Source organism: Lycium ferocissimum, chromosome 8, assembly GCF_029784015.1.
Source record: "Lycium ferocissimum isolate CSIRO_LF1 chromosome 8, AGI_CSIRO_Lferr_CH_V1, whole genome shotgun sequence".
Lineage (NCBI taxonomy): Eukaryota > Viridiplantae > Streptophyta > Magnoliopsida > Solanales > Solanaceae > Lycium > Lycium ferocissimum.
Window position 1 is genome coordinate 60,672,712 of NC_081349.1, and position 19,894 is coordinate 60,692,605.

General features: G+C 32.7%; 1 long non-coding RNA gene across 4 annotated transcripts; it reads left to right on the forward strand.

Moving 5' to 3' along the window:
- The first annotated feature begins 11,883 nt into the window (after positions 1–11,883).
- LOC132067064 (uncharacterized) lies at positions 11,884–17,287 on the forward strand. Of its 4 annotated transcripts, none has more exons than XR_009417005.1 (5): positions 11,884–12,017; positions 12,245–12,309; positions 13,362–13,471; positions 13,583–13,701; positions 14,647–14,855. It is a non-coding gene; the product is annotated as an uncharacterized LOC132067064 (long non-coding RNA). The 4 variants fall into 4 exon arrangements; XR_009417006.1 differs by lacking the exons at positions 11,884–12,017; positions 12,245–12,309 and adding exons at positions 14,881–14,953; positions 15,897–17,287 and having other exon boundaries at positions 13,220–13,471; positions 14,647–14,678; XR_009417004.1 differs by lacking the exons at positions 11,884–12,017; positions 12,245–12,309 and adding an exon at positions 14,881–15,836 and having other exon boundaries at positions 13,220–13,471; positions 14,647–14,678.
- Positions 17,288–19,894: the final 2,607 nt, after the last annotated feature.

Here is a 19,894-nt window from a genome sequence, read left to right on the forward strand (position 1 = left end):
TTTCTGATATTATGATATGATGTGATGATGTGTCGGAGATGCGGGAGATATGAAAACTTCGAAGTATGATGAGTTGTGGCGCCCGAGCGGAGGGGCGACCACGTTCCGTCGCGGTCTATTATGGACCGCATAGGATATATGATATGATAATGCGATTGATGCGATGACATAATGATTTGATAATGTGATAATCGATAATATAATGAATACGTTTTTGATGATGCGATAATCGGATAATGTGACAATCGATGCTATGATAATCGATGACATGACAATCGACGATACGATAATATGATGATTACGTCCGATGTGATGATATGATAGTCCGATGATTACGTTTTACCGAGTCCCTCATTGGAGGGCGGGACACGTTATGTGTTATATATATATATATATATATATATATATATATATATATATATATATATATATATATATATATATATATATATACGATCTCGTTTATTTCGGAGCCGGTGGTGGGGCAAACCCAATGGTGGGGCAAACCCGGTGGCGAGGCAAAATTCATGGTTTAGGCGAATCCCACATTGGTTTAGGCGAATCCCACATCGGTTAATGTCAGTTATTATGATATGATCTATTTTCTATACATGTAAGACAGAAATGTTTTTCGAAAAGAAAGAAGGATAAGCTAAGCCTTCTGACATTCTGATTACTAAATCTGTTTTCTGCACTTCGCATATGCTTTCCGAATTAATATGATTATGATATGTTTTGCTCACCGGCATATGTATATACAGGATAAGCGTTGCACAGGCAAGTTATGACTCTCCGGTTCCTATACTTGTTTTCTGTGATTTTTCATTCCGGTTATGATTCAGTTAATGGATTTCTGCTTTACATACTCGGTACATATTAAAATGCCGACCCCCTTTCTTCGGGTGCATTCATGCCGCGCGGTACACCTGTGTGGTGAAGACATTAGCGAAGGTGTTCCGGCGGGATTGGCGAGCTCCGATTTTCTCGGTCCGCCGAGTCGGATATACGCGTGTTATGGTATCTGATTGTGTTAGAGACTTTGCAGACAGAGTCATGTGTATAAGATGTCCGTTGTGAGCGGCTCCATAAGCCATAGTATTGTTATATGTGGTTTTACAGATTTTGTACGGTTACAAGTTTTGTCTAATTTGAAAAAGATATAAAGTATGTTTGTTTTTCGAAAATTTTCATTATGCAGTTATGATCTGGTTAAGGGCCCAGTATGACTACGAGTATTGTGATAGTCAGAGGGTTCGCTCGGCCCTAAGTAAGGGTCGGGTGCCCATCACACCCTACCGGATTAAGGGTGTGACATATACAATGTCTATCCCATGTTCTTAATGTCAATTATAGCATAATTATAATCACAACATATCAAGAATCATGACTCAATCCAAGCTACTATTCAAAAAAATCACTATTCTCACATTCATGACCCATTTCCTATCTCCTTCTACAATCCGAGTCTTTCGACCCCTCAATACTTTAAACAACATGGAATGACCATAAACCTTACCTTAGATGGTGTAGGAATGGACTTTGGGTGGAAACACTTCACTTGAGCAAAACCCTAGTTCCACTTCCACTTGGATTTCTTGTCTTGGATGAACCTTAATGAGTTTCTTACACTTGATTCGCTTGGTTGATGAAGTTGATCATTAGTATCTCTTGAATTCTTGTGGGAGAGGTGTGGAGAAATGTTATAGAGAGTTCTTGAGAGAAGGGGAGTGAAGATGAAATGAAATGAAATGAACTTGGTCCCCTTTTTAATAATTCACAATCTGTCCCGCTTTGATTTCACGGACCAATATATGATCAGTATAATTTATATGGACCGTATGTTTAGCAATACTTTTGGTCCAGTGAAGGATGCCAATCTGGGCAGAATATATGACCTGACATACGGCCAGTATATTTTATACGACCAGTATGTTGGGCCGTATAATGCCCAGCTTTTCCGAACTCGTTCTCGTCGACTCGTTTGATCTCCAATCCTTATGGAACCTTCTTAACACTTGTTTATCACCTCATTAACAATCTACGGGATGTTATAACTCTTCTCTAAAACATCATTAAGTCATCATTAACTTGTTACTCCTAAATCTCTTCCGATACATAACGTATACCTTGCCTTTCTTGGCAAACTTTCTTCTCTTACCTCGAATGTCTTTGAAATCTCAATTAGGGTCATCAAATGCTATTTCTTACTTATTTAAACATCGCATACTTCGTGCCCTTCGTTAGTCTATTCACTGTGCATCAACGGAGAATTTTCCGAGGTGTAACACTTCCTTAATCACAATCATCTTAGATTTCCCCCTTCCTTTTAACAATCCCTTAGAGATGGAATTTGAAGGAGGGTTTTGGGAAACTTTTTCTTAAGGTCATGTATGATAAATTGATTATGGTTATACTAAAAGTTGATGAATCTAAGCTTATTAGTCATATATTCCACTTTTAACGTTGAATTTCAAATTTGGAGACTTAGGGTTCATACCCAATTTAGGGTTTTTTACTTTAATTGGAAATTAGGCTAATCCTGAGGCTAAATCAACAATTAATGGTTGGGTTACGATTACCTAGTACTCAATTTGGGATTTTGCCCTCGAATTTCGCATTTTGCCCTTGTGGGCCCATTTTCTCAATTTCTAGGGTTAAAATGGACCGAATTGAAATAGTAACAATATTAGTATCATTCTTAATGATTTCTATTATAGAATTAGATTATGCTTAGACTACTTTGATTTTGAGGTTCAGCGGAAGGGCAAAGCAAAGGAGTGACTTGTTGGTATTGCGGTTCGGCAGTCCAGGTAGGTTATGGCTTACCTTTAGTGAGACTTCTCATAGCGAAGCACATATTTAGAATATAATGTCGGAGACAGCATGTGAATCTTTGGGTGTGAAGTCGGGCTGGAAATTTTCTTAGGTTGGGCCCTGTTGTGTGTTGGGACTAGCCACACCGCTATGGGTGTTTAATTGTTCCGTGGTAATGGTTTTGATGCCCTGATTAGTGGTAGAATTTGGAATCTATGTTATCATCTTGATTGAGATAGATTTACCATACCCATTGTTGGTATTGTGATATGATACATTATTGGCGTACCCTCTTGTTGGTACTTGAGATATTGATATATTGTTGGCATACCCCTTTGTTGGTACTCATGATATTGATACATTATTGGTATACCATTGTGGGTGTTGTGATTTGATACCTTGTTAGCGTACTCCTTCATTGGTACTTTTGATATTGAACTTGATTATTGATAATTGATATACGCATTGCACACATTCTCACACATTCATGATGCATGACCGATACCCGGTGATGATCTGGTATAGTTGATTGAGTAAACTGATATTGATCAACTCTTTTACCTGAGTGATTGTGAGAAGGCCGATGTCCAATGTTCAATTCCGAAATCGTTGATTATATGAGACTGATATGTTACAGACTCTTTTACTTGAGTGATTATGAGATGGCCGATGACCGATTATCTATTCCGGCATCGTTGTTGCATGGCCGATTCCGATGATATTCTGGAATCGTTGTTAGTGCATGGACTCCGCGGGTCTCCCAGGATGGTGCCGGTGAGACTCCCCGTGTAAGCAATTAGCCAGGGTCTCATCTGTCTATAGGGCAAAGATCCAGGACGGGTGGCACGTAGAATTCATGAGTCACACTAGGTTGTGCTACCGAGACGTCGATATTTCCATCCGAAGTACAAGTGTACACCTCATATGCATGGCATTACATTTCATCATTGCCTTTGTATTGCATTATGACTTGATTGAAGTTCTTGGTGATTTACTTATGATGTTTGGATTGGATCGGATATATTCGGACTTGACGTATTTGGGTTTAGATGCTTTACATAGGCGATAATGGATACTTGGTTGTGATCATATTGTCTTATACTTGTTAGATTCCTTACTTATCTGCTTTATTTTCTAAACTGTGTTAACTATGCTTAGTCGGCCGATGATGCCTACCAGTATTGTTGTTTATACTGACCTGCACTTGCTGCATTCTTTTATAAATGCAGAGTACCAAGACGGATCTACTTCTGTGACCCGTGGCTGATCGACTCTTCAGCTTCCTCTCGAGTTTCCAGGGTGAGCATGGCGTCCGCTGACCTTGAAGACTTTCCTATCATATGTCTTACTTTTATTTCAGAGACATAGACATTATGTATTAGTATTCCAGACTGTACTATTCTCCTTAGATGCTCTTGTATTATTCAGACTAGACCCTGGGGGTGTTTATTGTCTTCCGCACTTTTACTACTATATATATTTGTCGTGAGACTTACGTATTTGTTCTATTCTGCTGTTTATTTCATTCAATTCATGTATTGGTTCGTTGTTGGGATGAGGGTTCGCTTACGGAGGTGAGAAGGTAAGTGCCCGCACGACCCAGGCAAAATGGGTCGTGACAGAATAGCCCTTTCTTTTTAGAACTTTTGTATAATAGAGGTATATTAGAGTAGTATAGATAGGATGTTCTTCTAAAAAATTTAAAAGTAGTAGTATATTTGTGGTATATAAGTAGTATGCATATGTATTTATGTATATTCTGATTGTTTTTTGTGTATATAGATAGTATTAAGAGTATATATTGCTAGCTACTTAGGATTCTTTTTTTTTTTTTTTGGCTCCCCAAAGTTGGATCCTTAAGAATGGCATAGGTGCCTTCTATTTATAGCAGATCACTAGGGTTCTTGGGACAAAATAGGGAATAGATTCTCATCCAAAATACCCTAAATTCAATCTTGAATTTCAAAATCAAGTGAGGACAAAAACAAAATTCTAACTGAATTGTATTATCAGTACTAATATTATCCATTCTCAACAATTTTAAACAAAAATAAGATAATATCCAAAAATATTAATTAATTGTTTTATATTAATAAAAATATAAAATAAATAAATAATGAGACTACAAGAACAAATAATAAAGAAAAATACCAAAGTCACTAGTTTATTTATAAAATCTAAATTAATCAAAAAATATTTTTATAATTTTTCGCTTTTGCAAATGAAAACAAAACTTATACTAAAGGGTGACTTTATTTTTAATAAATTTTTTTACAAGAATTAACTTGCTAAAATGTTATAAAAAAATAAAATATCAAAATTTAAACTTAAATTCTATTTGTTGTATTTTCATATAATTATTTTTGAAGAAATGAACATGTCCTTTACAATATCATGTCAGTATATGATATATATGACATGGGTATCATAAAAGACTAAGGAGTTTTTTTTTTTTTTTTTTTTTTTTAAGGAATGAATCAGTCCTTTATGATACCCTGACAGTATATGGTATACACCATATGGGTATCATAGAGGACTGAGAAGTGTGTTTTTAGTGTTTAAGGAATGAACTAATCTCTACGAGACCCTGTTAGTATATGATATATCCCTTGTGAGTATCATAGAGGATTGAGTAGGGTTATTTTTTTTAGAAAATATGTATGTCATATATGATACCCTGTAAGTATGCGATATATGTCAGGTTGTTATCACAGAGGATTGAGTATTTTTTTAAGGAATGAACTACATTCCTATACGATACCTTGTTAGTATATAGTATACCAGGTTGGTATCATAGAGGACTGGGTGTTTTTTCCCTTTAAGGAATGAATCAATCTTCTATGATACCCTGTCAGTATATGATATATACCATGTCAGTATCATAGAGGACTCTAGTATTTTTTTAAGGACTGAACCAGTCTTCTATGATACTCGGTCAGTATATGATATGCCATATGGGTATCATAAAGGATTGAGTTGTGTTTTTCTTGAATAAATGAAGTAATCCTCAATGATACCCTGTCAGTATATTGTCACGACCCAACTAGTGGGCCATGACGGGTACCCGGAGCTGACTACCGAGCACCACTCACCATGCTATCTATCATGTTCAACCTTGACATACATCATTTTCAACACAAGACATATCATAGAACAAACTCCAATTATTCCCCCCAAACCATGTATATATACATAAGCCCACGAGGCTACAAAAATGATGAATAGAATATACGATGAAAAGGTCACATAGCATCTACAACCCACACATAAGTATCTACGAGCCTCTAACTGAAGTACTGAAATCATAATATAGGAGTCATGCCTTTGAAAGAAGGGAACTAGCCTTACATACCTTTACGTCTCCTTAACGACTAAGCGTTCTCCTTCCAAGCTCACAACTCTACATTCAAGAGAATTCGTACTACATTAGATCATTAGAAACATGCTTAAGGCTAAGCTAAGGCGACTAAGAGCTAACGAAAATTGGGCAGCATTTCCTTTGTTTTGACAACTTTTTCCATATGACAAACAACTCCCAAACATCAATAACACACCCATAATACCATAATCAATAAACTTCTTCAAGTTAAACATTATTCAATCCTCACAATTCCCCTTTCAAATCAACCACAACCATGGCTACAACACAACACCATATTCATTCTCATATGATACTTCTTTAACATCATTTGTATCGTTCACAACAAGATTATACTCATGGCATATTAAGAACTATGATTCAAGTCAAGTTACTATCCAAGAATGTCATTATTTCCACATTTGGGCTCCATACTCTACCTTCTTCTATAATCTAAGTCTTTCAACCACTCAATACATGTAATTATATGAAATAGATGTAAAACTCACCTTTGATTATGTAGGAATGGTCTTTGGATGAAGATACTCCACTTGAGAAAACCCCAACTTCAATTTCAAAGGAATCCTTGGCTTCCACAAACCGTAGTGATCTCCTCTACACTTGATTCTCTTGGTTCTTGATGATAAATCTTTGATTTTTCTTGGATATGTGTTCATATGGAATATTCTAGAGGTTTCAAGAGTGATGGAGAAGGTGGAAAATGAGAAATCAGAACTTGGGTCATCTATTTATACTTGAAAATTAAAGTTGCCCGTCGAGATTATACGGACACTTATACGGTCCATATAATTTTATACGGTCCATATAAGTGATCGTATAATACTTCCAGTGACCCTTCACTGTGACTGTTATACGGACCATTTTACGGACCGTATAAAGTTATACGAACCATATAATTGGTCGTATAACTCCCTCTTCTGAAATTGTTCTTGTTGTTTCGTTTGATCTCCAACCTTATGGAACCTTCTTAACACTTGTTTAATACTTCATTAACCATATAAGGAGCATTCTAACTTCTCCTCAAGACATTACTAGATAATCCTTAACTCGATGGTTCGCGAAACCTTTCCAAAACGCGACTTATACTTCACTTTCCTCAACGAACTTTCTTCTCTTGCCTCAAAGGTATTTGGAATCCTAATTAGAATCATTAAGTATTCCTTCTTACTTGTAGGAACATCATGTACACCTTAACTTGCATTAGTCTATTTACAGCACAACGGCATGAAACTTCCGAGGTGTAACATGTATGATACATACCATACAAGAATCATAGAGGATTGCATTGTGTTTTTCTTGAACAAATAAACCAATCTCTATGATACCCTATAAGTATATGATATATACCATATGAGTATCATAAAAGGATTAAGTTGTATTTTTCTTGAACGAATGAACCAATCGTTATGATACCCTATAAGTATATGATATATACCATGTGAGTATCATAGATGATCAAGTTCTTTTTTTGAAAAATAAGTTTGTCCTCTATGATATCTTGTCAGTATATGATATATCATGTGAGTCATTCATATATGATACCTTGTGAGTATATGATATATACCACGTCGATATCATATAGGATTGAGTTGTGTTTTTCTTGAAGGAATAAACCATTCCTCTATGATACCCTATCAGTATATGATATATATCATGTGGGTATCATAGAGGACTGAGATTTTCTTGAGGAAATCAATTAAGCCCTTATGATACGCTGTCAGTATATGATATATACCATGTGGGTATCATAAAGGACTTGAAAAATATATTTTTTATTAAGTGATAAGGAATGAATTAGTCCCTATGACACCGTGTCAATATATGTTATATACCTTACGGGTATCATAGAGGATTGAGTTGTGTTTTTCTTGAAGGAATGAATCAATTACTGTGATACCTTATCAATATAAGATATCTACCATATGGGTATCATAGATGATTTAGCTTTGTTTTTCTTGAATGAATGAACCAATCTCTATGATACTCTATAAGTATATGATATATAACATGTAAGTATCATATACGATTAAGCTCTTTTTTTTTTTTTCTAAGAATGAGTCGGTCCTCTATGATATCTTGTTGGTATGATATATCACGTGAGTCATTCATCCATGATACCTTGTGAGTATACAATATATACCATGTGGATATCATATAGGATTGAGATGTCTTTTTCTTGAAGGAATGAAGCAGTCCTCTATGATACCCTATCAGTATGTGATATATACCATGGGGTTATCATAGAGGATTGAGGACTGTTTTTCTTGAAGAAATGAACCAGTCCTCTATGATACTCTGTCAGTATATGATATATAAAATGAGGGTATCATAAAGGACTTAATAGTGTTTTTCTTGAAGAAACGAACCATTCCTCTATGATACCCTATCAGTATATGATATATACCATGGGGTTATCATAGAGGACTAAGGACTGTTTTTCTTGAAGAAATGAACCAGTCCTCTATGATACCCTGTCAGTATATGATATATACAATGAGGGTATCATAAAGGACTTAGTAGTGTTTTTCTTGAAGAAACGAACTATTCCTCTACGATACTCTGTCAGTATATGATACATACCATATGGGCATCATAAAGGTGGTGGTATTGGAATGAATGGCGTAATACATGATACTTATCAATCGGTATATGATATATATCGGAGTTGATATCCGAAAATTTGAGTGTTTTCTTGAATCAATGAACTACCAGTCCTCTATGATACCTGTCAATATATGATATACTATTTGAGTATCATAGAGTGATATGTAGTATCTTTTGAAGGAATGAATCAATCTTTTATGATACCCTGTCAGTATATGATATATACCATGTGGCATGTGGGTATCGTAGAGGATTAAGTTGTGTTTTTATCGAAGGGATGAATTAATCCTCTATAATCCTCTGTCAATATATGATATATACCAGGTTGGTATCGTAGATGATTGAGTGTTTTCTTGAAAGAATGAACCGTTAGTCCTATATGATTTCCTGTTAGTATATGACATATACCATATGACTTTCATAGTATACTGCAACAGTATAATTCAACTGCTACTGATTTGATATATTATATGCTAGAATAAATTATTTTTTGAGATATGGAAAAAAAATATATTATATCACTTATCCTTTTTATTGGTATTGAAAAAAAAAAATGGAGGAGCCAAAAGGTGTGTAGAACTAGATTATGAAAAACAAAAATTGAAAAAATAAAATTTGAAAAGGAGGAAAAAGTAAGTGAAAATCACCAAAAATTTAAAAAGAAGAATAAATAAAAATAGCAAAAAAAGATGAATGGAATTAGATTATGGTGATAAAAAAGAAAAAAAAAAGAAAAAAAATAAATGAAATTAAAAAGGAACAAAATGTAAAAAAATAAAAATATAGAACAAAAACGAAAAGAAAGGAGCTAGAATTAAATACGGAATCAGATTATGGTGAAAAAGAAAATAAAATATAATATGACTTGGTAAAAAAATAAATGAACAAAAAGGGAAAAAAAGGAAAAAATGAGAAAAAAGAAAAGAAGAAAAGAAGAAAAGAAAGAAAAAGAAGTAAAGAAATAAAAAAGAAAAGAAAGAAAAGAGAGACAATTACGTACCAGAGCTATAATGAGTATTAACGGTAAATGATTTTAGGGGTATAAAAGTAATTGGGCATGGATGGGTAATTATTTTGTGCGTAATGGGCATTGATGTTCTTTTCCCGATATTTAAAGTGGCCGTGCCAATCCCTTATCCCTTAGCCCGAAGCCCATCCCATCCCCAATAACGGTACCAGGATGGTACCAGGCTGATACCGGGATGTCTCACCCCGTTGGACAGCCTTAGTTTGAGGTATCTTCAAATTGCAGGATTATGAGGCATAACAGACGTATCAATTTTTGTTCCTGATAGATCTGCAATTAGAACTGATGTCAATGAAGCTGACAGGGAGACCCTTCTACCAAAATATAAAAATGAAAAAAAGAAATTGTTAAATGGTATGTGAACGAAAAATATAAAACAAAACTTGTTGACTCGTATAAAAATAAAGTCTCACAAAGTAGGAAAAGGGAGAGTGTTATTTAAAACTAAAAATAAAAACCAAAACTCTTTTTCAGCAAGATTAATGCTGTCAAATCCACAAAGATTGGACCATGGGATTATTCAATTTGTATCTAAATCTGGTCCAGTAAATGATCTGGCGCAAACCATTAAATGCTTCTTGTGTGGCCTATATCCTGCGAAATGCTCATCGCGAATCACATTTTATAGGGCGTGAATCTCATATTTATGTTTTATGGGTTCTCGACATTTAACCCATTATATTTTTAAAATTATGAGTTTATCAAATAAAAAGATTAAGTGACAATATATCTATTTATTGTCAATTACAGATACAAAGTGTTGAAAATCGCCACTAAATAAGATTACATTATTAAAATGTCAATAAGTTTTAAAAGCATTTAGTTATTTAATTTTAAAAAAAAATAAGTTGACCACAAAAATAAGATATAATAATATTTTCTATTAAAAAATCAAGTAATACATAAAAAAAAAAGTATATCCAAACAATTATAAATAAGTATATATCAATTCACCGATCTGCACTTCATGAAGATAATTTAACATAATTAACTGATATTAGTTACTCCCTCCCCGCACTTTTACTGTTCTCAAACAATCTCAATCATAGTAAAAATTATTAGATAATAATATTATAATTATATACATTCATTTTATGAGTTAGAAAAATATTTACTTTAAATTTTTTCATTTTATTCTTGTAGTAATAGAATTTGTTGCTTTTTATTTTTTGATAAGTTCATCTTCTTTTCAGAAAAAATCACACAAGTGTTACCCAATAACGTACAATTTTGATCTGTCATATTAATTTTCCAGATGTTGGTTTCTATTACCATAAATAAAGCGCATATGAATTTGCATGAATTTTATAGGTTCAAATGGGGTTAGAAAAGCACATGATAAAATGTGCATCACACATGTTCAAAAGTTATCTAAAATTAAAGTATTTTTGATCAACCATTTAATTTCCATCATGCTAATCACAAAGCAAGAAAATTATGATTAATAGACAAAATGCATAATAAAAGTCATGAAACAACGAACCATAGAAAAATAAGCATTTTATCAACATTATTAGCAGTATCAAGTATGGATTGATTTCTCAAATAGATTTACGTGTTTTAAGGAGTATAGTCATTAATAACAAAAGAAAAAATAGATAGAATTTCAAGGGTTAACCACGGGAAACTTAAAATAAACCATGAAAGAATTCTTATTGCACAGGGAGACTAAACTAACAAATATATTCTGATATTAAGAAGTTCCTAGTAGCAATAGGTTAATAATTCTAACTTATTAAGGTTACAAAAGTCGTTTAATACTTGAAGGATATTTTGATCAACCAATATTTATATTAATACTTTTAAAATAATATAGATAGATCGATAAATAGATGTAATTCTTGAAAAAGTCTTATTATTTTTGTAAAACTGTCTAAAGAATCCATTGTCATATAACACCATATAAGGGTTACATTTTCGTAACTTTTTGAAAAGTCACGTTATTTTTGTAAAACTGTCTAAAGAATACTACTTAAGTAGGTTATTAACACAAGATATACTGCATATAAACTATTAATAAGTGAGAGTTCTTCAGTGGGCATTTTTTCGTAAATATGGATTATGGCTAAATGTAAGCATATGTTTGAGCCCTGATAAAACAAACACGCGTCCCACTAAAACTCCCACTCTTCTACACACTCCATTTCAATGATTTCTCTCTCTGATTCATCTTCCTCTTCGGGCTCCTATACGGTATCACTGCATTTTTTTTTTAACGTTTATTCATTCGTGGATTTCTTACGAAGGTTGTCTGTTTCGTTTGATTGTGTATGGTCTTTTTGTTTTTATCTTTTACTTTTGGTTTTCCTTTTTGGGTTTTATCTGGTGAGTTTTTGATTTTACCCACTAAAACCAGTGAGGGAGATGGATATTATTTGTCTTTCCTCTTATTTTCCAACCATGCATGTGTTATTTTGCAGTGATAGACAACAGATTTGAAGTGGTGAGAAATTTGCACCGATTCTTCAAGATTTCAGATTTTGAGGTGAGGGTTGGTTGGGTTATTTCTTGCTTTGTTATATTGTTATTAGTTGATAGTTGCATGTGTGTCTTATTGTGTTTATTATATGTATCAAGTTGTTATTTAGTTTGATTCCTCCACATAATATGTATCCTGGTGCATCAAACTGTTGATTTTGTAGGGTGTCTTCGCTATATATAGTTTTGACACAAAAACTAATCAATTGAAGCAGTGCGCTTCAATTGTTTGTGAAAATGCACATATGAATATCTCTTGTCCATCATTTTCAATTTTTCATAATGAGCTAAAGTTCAACATGTCCCCTAAAAAAGTGATAAAGTTTGTGGTTTTTACATGAATTAAAGTGATGAGTGACTGATACTAATATAAGAAAAAACTCAATCACCACATCTTTCACTTGCTCCGACAATTTAAATTAGCATCCCCTTTTTAATAATGAGTTAAAAGAGATCCAATCCATTCTAATTTAGGGTGTGTTTCTTCTGGAATCAAAGTGTGATATGCATTGTCTTGTGACTTTGTTGCATAATGTAATTTTTTTTTTTATTTAACTGAATACTATAAACATGTTTTCTGCTTTTGCGCTATCAGGGAATTCGTTATCGAATCAATTGATATAATCCAGAAACAAAGCCAAACATTGTTGCCTCAATCAGCACATCATCAAGATAAAAAACTCCTTCAAAATTCAAATGATGAAGAAAGTGATTTTGCCATTTCAAGATTGCACGAGATTGTGATTCTCTTCTGAAAAGAATCCTGCTTTTATGTGTTGGGTCTTGTCTATCCCTTCAAAATCTTGTTATTTCTCATTTTCGCATTGCTTTGATTTGCAAATGATGAAGACTCTTTTTCCTTGATTTTGCCATTTCAAGATTACCTTCCAAGAGAACATTGTGATTCTCATTCAGGTTCTGAAAAATCATATACAAAATATAGGAGCTTTTTGGTTGAAAGACACTCCAGATGTTTGTCTCATGCCTTGTGTTAGTATTAGTTCCACACTGAGGTTACCCCTTAATCCCTTGGAATTCAATCACCTCGCTCTATGGCAGGTCTTGCAAAGCTTATGTTACAAGGGGAGCAATGAAAAAGACCAATAAATCACTAACCCTGCTCTCACTTCTCTTTCATTTTCTAGGTTTACACTGAGGTTTATTCTAAGGTACTCTGTTTTTCCCCTTCAATTTTCTTGGTTTACTTGATATAAATTGTTTCCGCAAGTTTCTTCCTTTTATGGTTAAACTTTGAGTGTTTTGGTCCAATTTTGTTGCAGGTTTTTAATGCTTGATTCTTCTTCCTTTGAAATGGCACTGGCGAAGCACAAGGTCTGCTAAGAATTTCTAATCAATTGCCTCCAAAGCTCAATGAGGGCGGGTTGTGTGATTTGGCAAGGTACGCAAGGAAGTTCTTCTAATTTCTTCTGCTTTTTTCTCTGCTATTCACTTTTTCAAAGTATGAGTTCTATGTTTTGGTGTGCTTTTTTGCAAACTTTTCTTAGTTGATGCACCTTTTTATTTTGGTAATCACAATTTGCTGGGTTAACTTATTCCTATTCTTTTTGGGTAAATCCTTCTTTTTTTATTTTTTTATTTTTTGGGTGGCATTTCAGGAATTTTATTTGATTTGCTCATGCATGTTTGGAAATAGACATCTTGGTGTATGATTTTTAATATGGCTAAAATCTTTTTCCCTCATCGATATCGAAGATATGCATTGCTGCTATGACAAAATGTTCGATGATATGCTTGACCCGAAAAAGAATTAGAGATAACATGGCTAATTAGATTTAGTGGGGGAGAGAATGTACAGAAGGAAACACCCCAACAAGGGTTATATGTCTTAAGGTACGAATTGATCATCTCATGACCCCTAAATTTGAAGGGTTTTCTATTAGCTGCTTTGTTAAACTTCACTTTTGCACTCAAGTAACTATTTGCTTAAACTAAATTTGGTTGTGAATTTTGGCCAATCCTTTTGATAACAAACATGGTTCTAGCACCTCCAAGGAAACAAATGGAGATGGGTTCACAAATGTTGTTAGGGACACAATGTTTGAGAAAGGACAGCCTAAACAAATAGGGACCTAAACATGTTATTTATGATATGATGGATTGTTCGTTGTTAATATTCTTTCTACTAAAAGCTCTTCTTGAAAAAAGTCAAAGGATCTTTTGATGTTGTTCAAATAGAAGTACCAGACACAATTTTGTTTTCATGTTATCTATGGAATGTGCAATGTGTTGTTTATAGTTTTCTCTGTTTGCTAAGGAGAATTTAGGCTATTTTAGATGAAGGAATAATGCTGGCGCTCTTGGCTTACGGTGGTTAATTTTGCAGGTTCAGGATGATGAAGAGCCACAAGGTACAAGGTATTACTATTTAGAGAAACATTTGAAAGAAAACTGCTTGCATAAACATATGGTTCTTTTGTTGTATAATGTTTGTGTTATTATCGTTATATATATTATATAGAATAGTTTATAATCTGCTTTATTGGATATCAATATTTACTTTACAAATTGAATTAATCTATATTTTTTTTTTATTTGGTCCTGCCTGGACAACAAGAAGATAGATTGGAATATTCTTAAAAGAACATCCAACTCTGGCATTTCATACAAGTGGTGCTAAGTCCTTTGGAAAGGTATGCTCGCAGTGTCTCCTGGGCTTGCCCCTCCTCTGAATACAAACACACACAAACACCATACTTGATGTGTAAAATAATGCATTCTCCTGTGTTCCTCTCCACATTCCTACATACATGAATAATTTTGTGTGCACGTGCACAGTTTTTATTTTATTCTTCCTAGAAAATTTCAAGGTTTCCAACTGTAATAGTGTAATTGTATTCTTCTAAACAGCATTCTATGTGTTTGCGATATCGTCGGTCGTGCACGAAGACAGATCTTATTTTTTAAGTGCTCAAAAAGATATCAAAGGCGATTTTCTAACTGAACTCTACAACAGTTATAGCAATTATACTTTATCTAGAGTATTTATATGAAATCTTATGGCTGGACATGTTGCTTATGTTCTCGGAGAATACACAAGGAACTATTGTTAAAATTATTTATCAAAATTATTTAGTTAGTAGCTACTGAAGTACATGGACTCAATATGCTTAGGAAAGGCAGAATATAAAGAGTTATGCCAGAGTCTATTTGAGCTAAAGAATCCACCGCCAACACTCTCTGGTTATTCTTCCATTATATTTGGCACAATAGTCTTTGGTGCTATGTTGAGTTGCCTGGGAGCCAAAACTTCTTTAGGATTAATAAAATATTATATTAGAGGAAACATTTATTCCTCTATTTTGTTGGAGCGCTTCCATCTTTAGCTTCTTTGGCTTTAATAACGCTTAGATGACCAACTTTTGTGAAAGGTGAACAAAATGGGGGCTCTCATATGGGATGTCTCATTAAATTGGAAAGCTCAATAGAGATGCTTAAGATAATCAACATACCAATGGGAAGCACTTTGGTTGTTCTGTTGTAGCAAATATGCTAATGCCATTATGTGTGCTAACTTAACTCATAACACTACCGTAGGTCTTATACCACGTGAGGTACTGTTTCAATCTTTCGCAGAATCTATATCCTGAACTTCGACTTATCTTCTAAACTGTCAAGTTGCCTTCGCACAATTGACGGATCCTTGGAAATGCCTCTCCTTTATTTCCGTTCTAGGACAACTGACTCACTTTGTTATTTTTGTATTAGGTGATTTTAGGGGTTTGTCTTTACTTTGTGTCAATTGTTAAATGATACCTTTAAACAAAATTTAAATGTAAATGTTTCTTCCAAGAAGTAATCCACTTACAGCTTATGTAACTCAGTGTCCCCCCTCCTGCTTATGTATTTACATATCGCTGGTACTTCAGGTTGATGAATGACTCTTTTTTCCCGCCTGTCAATATTCAGTGGCCTAATTCATTGTCTTGTTTGTATAAAAATAATTACAGGTGAAGCAAGTCACTTCTGGAACTCACTTTTGGCTTTTTTTTTTTGGGGGGGCTTATATAAACATTTTTTGGTGATCGTTGTGCTCATGGGACAAAGGTAATTATATTAAATGTCATCTATATTTTACGTGAAGATAAGTGGCTGTCAAGTCATGCATTCTCAGAATAAATTACGTGAAAGTTTGAGTCATCCTATGATCCTGTACTTATAAATACTGATCACCTTTCCACCCGACAAGCAAGACTATGCAAAAGTTATTCGGATTGTGTCTAAACTACATATCTTATTAGATTTATGAAGGCAACATTCTTGATCATTCTTCACCGAATTTATAGGAAGTCAGTAAGGAGCAAAAGAGAGCTATTGCGTGGTTGATTATCAAAAATTGATGGTGACAGCTACAGTGACTTTAATTATTGAACATGTTAATCTAATTGCAAGTTCTTAGTTTACTTGTTCTGTAATGAATATCTTCTTGGTTTAAACTTTTTCTTGGTAATTATGTAGCTGTGCTTTTTGGAATATGAAGCCAACATGACAGGTAACAAATGTAAAAAGATGGACAATAAATGCATTGTTGTATCATATGAGACTATACCTCAAGCTAAAGCATATAGTGACTTTTCGGCTTTCCTTATGAACAGTATGCCTTTGTTCAAGAATTTGAGATGTCTCTAAGAATCCTACAGTCTTTGCCTTCACTAAGGAGATACAAGATTCTTATTGAGTCACCATTGACAGTTTCTTTATCATTTATGGAAAGCTACAATCAATCTCACATATTATGTTGAAGAACCTTTTCGAAGGTCTGATTAACAAAAACAAGTCGGACGTATGCCCGTGCCTTGCACGGGCACGGGCTATCTAGTAACTATATATAAGGGAACATCACCAAATTTTGTCGTCCTCACATTGCAATACAAGATTTTTGATTGGTTGAGGATACACACGTGGCTGCTAGCCTGCCACTGCCATTTCTTTGTCTGACTATCCACTTTAACACTCAATTACTTTTCTTCATTCCATTAGACGTGGGCCCCTGCATTTTTTTGTTAATCTTTTTTTTGCCCCTTACTCCCTCCCATTTATTGTATTCTTATTTTAGGTCTTAAGTACTAATTACCCTCTCGTCATTGCAATTTAGTTTAGAGTAAATAGATTTTACATAATGAAGAAGATATTAGCTTTTTTTATCTTCTTAATTTTTTTTATCCTTATATAGATAAATAAGTTTTATATAGTCAAATTTTTTTTATTAAATCGGTACTATTTAATTAAGGGTTATTTAGTGAAAATATTTCTTACTCTTTAGGGGTAAGTAGTTTTTTAAGGTGTGTCCGAGCTAAAAACACTATATAATATAAATCGGAGGGAGTATTAGATTACCCTTCAGATTATTTGTCATTATATATTTTGGTAAAATTTAGGTAATTGTGGAGCCACATTTTCATTTCTAACTGGAGCATTTAATAGATCTTAATAATTATTCTCTCTTCATTCCAATTTATGTTGCGCTTTTAATTTTTTTGAGAGTTAATTTGGCTAAACTTTGAAGCTAAATTAAGTTATATCAACTTAATAATTTAGATTAAAATTTAGATATTTAAGAAATACAAAAACTAATATAAATTATAATTTTAGCCGGGGATTAATATTTTAAAACATAGACTATATATGAAGAACTAAATTCATTCTTGAGGTTTATTTAATGAATCTAAGTTTTTCCTTAATTTCGTCTAAAACTAAACTTAAATCACAAATTTTAACTTACATAAACTCTTTGCAGCATATTACTACTATATATAAGAGAGGATTTCAAATTTTTGTAGTCCTCACAAGAATTTTAATTTACACATGGCTTTGTTTTGTCTTTTCCTTGCCGATTATCATTTTTTGAATTCATTCTTTATCTTAAGTCAATTTTTATGTGGGTATATGTAATTAGTGTATATTTTACTACTATATATGAGGAAGGATCCCAAATTTTTATAGTCCTCAAGGATTTTAATCCAATGGTGTTGCTACACATGGCTTTGTTTTGTCTTTTCCTTGCCTATTATCAATTTTTTGACTCATTCTTTATCTTAAGTAAATTTTTATGTGGGCATATGTAATTGGTGTATATTAAATTGTAATAACTTTTTGTGAATCTTTTCTTGCTCTTTACTTCCTTCGGTTCATATTATATGGTATTCTTAGCTTTTATATTTAATTCGAATAATTTTTTGTTATATAATTGGGAAGGTATTAATAGTTTTTTATACAGAAATTTTCATTATTTAGATAAGTGAATTTTTACATAACCAAAAAATTGTAACTATATATAAGGGAGGATGCAATTTGTAGTTCTCACAAGAATTTTAACCCTATAGTGTTGCTAGACGTGGCTTTGTTTCTTCTTTTCCTAGCTTATCCTCATTTTTTTTTTTACTCATTCTTTATCTTAAATCAATTTTTATGTGAGCCTATGTAGTTGGTGTATATTGAATTTTAGTGCAGTAACTTTTTGTGAATCTTTTCTTTTTCTTTATTAATACTTTTTCTTTATACCAAATTTTTCGTTATTTAGATAAGTGAATTTTTATATAGCCAAAAGATCATATTAAGTAGGTACTATTTAATTAAGGTATATTAGTTAAATGCTTCTTACTTTCAAGCCCAATACCATATAATATGAACTGAAAGGATTATTAAATTACCTTTAACATTGTTTGTTATTATACATATTTGCAAAATATAGGCAATTGTGGAGCCGCATTATCGTTTTGAACTGGAGATTTACTAGATCTTACTAATTACTCTTGCAACCGTATTAATTTATGTGACATTTTTCATATTCCCGGAATTAATTTGAGTAAATTATAAAGCTAAATTGAATTAGATCAACTTAATATTTTAAAATTAAAATTTAGATATTAAAATTATAGAACCGCATTATCGTTTTGAACTGGAGATTAACTAGATCTTACTATTTACTCTTGCCCCCGTATTAATCTATGTGAAATTTTTCATCTTCCCGAAATTAATTTGACTAAATTATAAAGCTAAATTGAATTAGATCAACTTAATATTTTAAAATTAAAATTTAGATATTAAAATTACAAAAAGTACTATAAATTGCAATTTTAACTTAGAATTAATATTTTTAAGCATAAACTATATATGAAGAACTAAATTGATTCTTGGTGTTCATTTAATGAAACTAATTCTTTTCTTCCACAACATTTAGCTAGCAGAAACTATTGTTACATGAAATATTATGAGTAAAATTAAAAATTAAAAATACCAAAAAAAAAAAATCTACTTCTATCTATAATTACAAAATTATATGCTCATGGATTCATAAAAATGTCAATATTTTTCAATTTATGATTTTCACCGAGTTGTAATTATTTTACATAATTAAAATATGTTACTTTACAGAATATCGAGTCACTTGTGTCCTTTTTATATTTGATAATTTTTCTGCCAATCATCCTTTCATAAATAATTTTTGTTTTAAAATGATCTAATAAATTTGACTAAAGAGCATTAATAACAATGAAGACTTATCAACAATACATATTTAACGTGCCGCTGAATTGTTAATTATGCGGTAAGAAAATAGGTAATAGATTATACTT